The 5,030-nt window shown below is 47.7% G+C and overlaps 1 long non-coding RNA gene across 1 annotated transcript; it reads left to right on the forward strand.

Moving 5' to 3' along the window:
- The first annotated feature begins 225 nt into the window (after window positions 1-225).
- LOC143809277 (uncharacterized) lies at window positions 226-1,665 on the forward strand. Its single transcript, XR_013222193.1, has 3 exons — window positions 226-285; window positions 364-1,143; window positions 1,274-1,665. It is a non-coding gene; the product is annotated as an uncharacterized LOC143809277 (long non-coding RNA).
- The last annotated feature ends 3,365 nt before the right edge of the window (window positions 1,666-5,030 follow it).

The raw sequence follows: 5,030 nt of genomic DNA on the forward strand, positions 1-5,030 counted from the left end.
AAGCGGGCCATAGCCACCCCCCACATACAAACTGATAAAAGGAGGGAGTGTGTATTTGCAGATCACTACATAGCAGACTGGGAACAAGAGCAGACAGAGGAAAGCACCTTGGAGGAAACAAGACTCTGAACAATGTGAGTATCAAAGCTAATGTCTTTATTTTCTATTTTCTGTCTCTACATGTCCTATATTCTGCCATTTCTTTCTTTCTGCATGCATCAGAATGTCATCTTCTTCTGAGGAGGAGCAACACCTGGGCCTGCACAAGCCGAACATGTCAGTGAAGTGAGTACTCACCTCTTCAGATTGGTAAGTATTCACTGTCACATCTACACGTGTCAAATTTTCTTTTCCTTTTTTTAGAGCACTTCTTACACTGCGGCAGAGGCTAAGCAGGAGCAGCGGGTTCACGGTCGGGTGGCAAGGCAGCAGCGTGTACATATACCTGGCTGACAATTGTATCCTGACTTTACTATTCTTGAATGTTAATTTCTTTACTTTCCTCGTTCTTTACCTTTTTCTTCTTGACTCCTTTTTTTTCTTGACTTTCAATATTTATGCCAGTTTTCTGTCTCTGTCTTTTTTATTTTCCTTATGTTAATCTCTCCAACATTAATGTCTTTATTTATTTTATAGGTTCCAGAACGGGATGAGGACCTCATAGACAATGACCTCCTCATCTCCCTTGTCCATGAGCGAGTCCCGTTTTGGGACACCCGGATTCTGCAGCACTCGGACAACGTGACGATCCGGCGGCTATGGAATGAGTGGCCAAAGCGATTTGGAAAGGCTGGGACAATGCCCCGACTCGGGTCCAAAATGCATTTTGGAAGTATTGCAATGCTGTGTGCTGCAGCAGTGACCTTGGCCGGGATCACACAACTGTGTGTGATGAGAGAAACTCTCAGGAGTTTCTCTCATCATACACAGTTGTGTGATCATGGCCAAAAGTCCATTGTCTAACCATTATTTATATTTTTCAACAGTGCTCAAAGTCAAAACATGTTGGCGTTCGATGAAGGACCGCTTCAACAAGGACCTTCGTCAAGAGAGCCGTATTCCTAGTGGTTCTGAAGCAAAGATCTGCAAATACAAGTATCACCGCATCCTTGCATTTTTGAGACCGGTCCTTGCCCAGAGAACGTAAGTATTTTTTGTGGAGTTATGGGTTGTGTTGGATTGCCTAATCTGTATTTTTCTAGTCCACAGGAGTTGGCGCTTTACTATTGTAAATGTTTAGTAGTAATGTGTTTTTTTTCTTCTTTTTTCACAGCACATGGAGCAGCACTATTGACCCTGCTTCATCAAACAGCCACGGACCTGTCCCAGCCTTCCAGCAGCGCTGCAGCAAGTGGGCCTGCCACACAGGCTGGAGACCAGGAAGCTGGTCCATCAGGTGTTCCCCTGTCCCAGTCCTCTGCCTCTGCCTCTTTTTTTGGGGCAGCGGCAGAGGGCCTCGGACAGGTCACTCATGCCCGAGTTTTTGCACTTGAGCTCGGTCTTTCATGATGGACTCAAGGCGATGGGTGACCGACTGGATAGTGCCATAAACCATATGAATACACGTATTCAGGAGGTCCCCAAAAGCCTTGACCAAGTGAAAGCCGACCTCCAGAGGCCAGCACATCATTATTTTAATCAAATTGAACAGGGCATGTCGAAACACCTTACTCCTCATTTCTTCAGCTTAGTGTCATGCAAGCTTGCAATGCTGCTTACATGCAGGCTATGCAGCAGAATCTGTATTTTCAGCAGACAGTGGTGGCATATCCACCTGTGCCAACACTGTCACGCTTGACCTCAATGCCGAACTCTGCTGCATACCACTGCACGGCCACCTCCATTCCAAATACTGCCGGACACAACTACAGCACCACCACTATGCCGAGTGCTGTAGGACAGCCCACCGCCACCACCATGACAACTGCTGCTCCTGCTTGGACCTCCTCCACTGCCACCACCGTGCACCAGCAGGACCCTGGCATGGCCTTTCACACCACAACCATGCAACAGCAGCAGGACACTGGCATGGCCTTCCGCACCACAACCATGCAACAGCAGCAGGACCCTGGCATGACCTTCCACACCACAACCATGCAACTGCAGCAGGACCCTGGCATGGCCTTCCGCACCACCATGCAGCAGCAGCAGGACCCTGGCATGGCCTTCCCCACCACCATGCAGCAGCAGCAGGACCCTGGCATGGCCTTCCCCACCACCATGCAGCAGCAGCAGGACCCTGGCATGGCCTTCCCCACCACCATGCAGCAGCAGCAGGACCCTGGCATGGCCTTCCCCACCACCATGCAGCAGCAGGACCCTGGCATGGCCTTTCAACCGCAACCATGCAGCAGCAGCGGCACACGGACCCTGACAGGTCGGATACTATGACCAGGCCGCAAGAAATGAGCCCACTGAGGCTCCCCAGACCGCAGCGCCGATCCCAAAAAGGGAAAAAGAAACAGCGGACTATGTCAATTCCTCCCCCCTCACCTCCCAATGTGTCTGTAATGTCAGGTTTGTCTCACCCTTCCAGTGTGTCTCTGTCTTCTTCTCATGCGTCAAGCCCCATCCCCGAACTCCCAGACCCCACTACTTTAAATGCCCCTTCTCCTGCCACCTCTGCGTCGTCCACACTTAGCCAGGCCTCACAGCTACACACACACCACAGTTCCGTCACTCTACCCCAAGCAGGCGCAGTTACATTTTTTTTTATTGTTAACAAAATAAATAATAATGTTTTTTGCCCCCAATAATGTTCGGTTATTTGTGTATTTCGCCGCCGGCAACACACACCGTGTGCCTAATAAAACACTGCGCCGTACACTATATTGTTTTGCCAACTCATAGCTCCAGTAGTTAAGTACAAGAGTGCAGCTTTGTGTGTTCGGTATAGAGCTATGAGGTGGCAAAAAATAAATATAACTTGTATTTTCTCCATAATCTCTTCAGTCGGATTAATCTGTGTCGCAGACTGAAGAGAAAATGGCGGTAATACAAAGCAGAACTATACTCAACAGGTCATGTGTCATAAATAGTGAGTTAATGATGCACAAAACTATGCGTCTTGGACTCATTACTTATGACACCTGACCTGGTGAGTAGAGAACTGCCTTCCTTGAAGCCGAGTTCGCATATCGGCTTCAGGAAAATGGCCGACGCGATCTCCATTTGCGCACGCCCGGCATCCCGCGGCCATTTTCCTGAAGCCCCGGGCAGCAGAGCGCTCCATCTGCGCACGCGCGGCCTCAGGAAGATGGCCGCCGCCAGCGATAAAGCGGTGAATAGCGCAGATCGCGCTCTTTTTCTTCAGCTGCGCAGTGCATTCTGTTGTTGGGCATCCGCAAACCACTACGCCACCAACGGAAAGATAAGCAAGATCTGGGGGAGAAGAAGCGATTTCACCACGCCCATTTGACCTGACCACCTTGATTGACAGGCGAAAACGGCGACTTTGGTAAGGTATTTCGGCAGCATAGGTGGGGAATCAGGGTACACAAAATACACTATTGTCCAGCACAGCTCAGGCCCTATTTAATGGTATTTTTATCTCATACTGAAAAAACGGGGTGACAGGTTCCCTTTAAGCTCGCCATATAGCGTGTGATAGGTTCCACGGCTCTCTTGGAGTTCAATAATGGGGTGTCTCCAAAAACGTCTACGCCGTCTCCTTCTCTGTCGTTTTCTATTTCTTTGTTGCTCCCAAGTAAACGCACAGGCAAGAAACAGCTTGATGCCTAAATCCAGGTTGAAATAAAAGCTCTCCATGTGAAGATCCATCATGACACAGGATACAGTAGCACACTGTTAAGATTTCAACGGTCCAAGGGTCTATATAAAGATATCCCATAATACACGCCCACTGTAGTCCCATTGGTGGTGTCTGTTCATCTAGATTTTTCTCCTGTTAAATTTTCCACCATGCACACAGAAAACGCAAACGCATGAAAAAGCGTGTAAATGCAGCGTTTTTTTTAACGCATGCGTTACCTTATACATCTAAAAAACGCTGCGTTTGTACACATTTGCATGCGGGTTTTCGTGCGTTTGAGGTTGCGGATTAAACGCTGCGGATTGTAACACAAATGTGAAACTAGCCTAAAGCAGTCAATACAAGAGAAGATAGTATTCTGCTAAAGATGGATCTGGATAAGTTGGAAACATGGGCCAAGAGGTGGCAGATGCGGTTTAACAATGATAAATGTAAGGTTATACACATGGGAATTTACCCAGATTTACCCAGTGGGCATTTACCACTGGGTAAATCCGACATGGAGAAGGATTTGGGGATCCTAGTTAATGATAAACTTACCTGGAGCAGCTGACAAGGCGAACAGGATCATGGGGTGCATTAAAAGAGGCCTGGATACACATGATGAGAACATTATACTGCCTCTGTACAAATCTCTGGTTAGACCGCACATGGAGTACTATGTACAGTTTTGGGCACCGGTGCTCAGGAAGGATATAATGGAACTAGAGCGAGTACAAAGGAGGGCAACAAAATTAATAAAGGATATGGGGGAACTACAAAACTCAGATAGATTAGTAAAATTAGGATTATTCAGTCTAGAAAAAAAGATGACTGAGGGGCGATCTAATAACCATGTATAAGTATATAAGGGGACAATACAAATGTCTCTCCAAGGAACTGATTAGACCAAGGAATGTGACGGGCACAAGGGGGCATTCTTCGCGTCTGGAGGAGAGAAGGTTTTTCCACCAACATAGAAGAGGATTCTTTACTGTTAGGGCAGTGAGAATCTGGAATTGCTTGCCTGAGGAGGTGGTGATGGCGAACTCAGTCGAGGGGTTCAAGAGAGGCCTGGATGTCTTCCTGGAGCAGAACAATATTGTATCTTACAGTTATTAGGTTCTTTAGAAGGACGTAGATCTGGGGATTTATTCTGACGGAATATAGGCTGAGCTGGATGGACAAATGTCTTTTTGAGGCCTTGCTACGTTACTAATGTGAGCTATGAAACATACCTCCCAACCGTCCCGGATCCCGCGGGACTGTCCTGATTTTG

The sequence above is a fragment of the Ranitomeya variabilis genome, chromosome 2, assembly GCF_051348905.1.
Source record: "Ranitomeya variabilis isolate aRanVar5 chromosome 2, aRanVar5.hap1, whole genome shotgun sequence".
NCBI classification, from domain to species: domain Eukaryota; kingdom Metazoa; phylum Chordata; class Amphibia; order Anura; family Dendrobatidae; genus Ranitomeya; species Ranitomeya variabilis.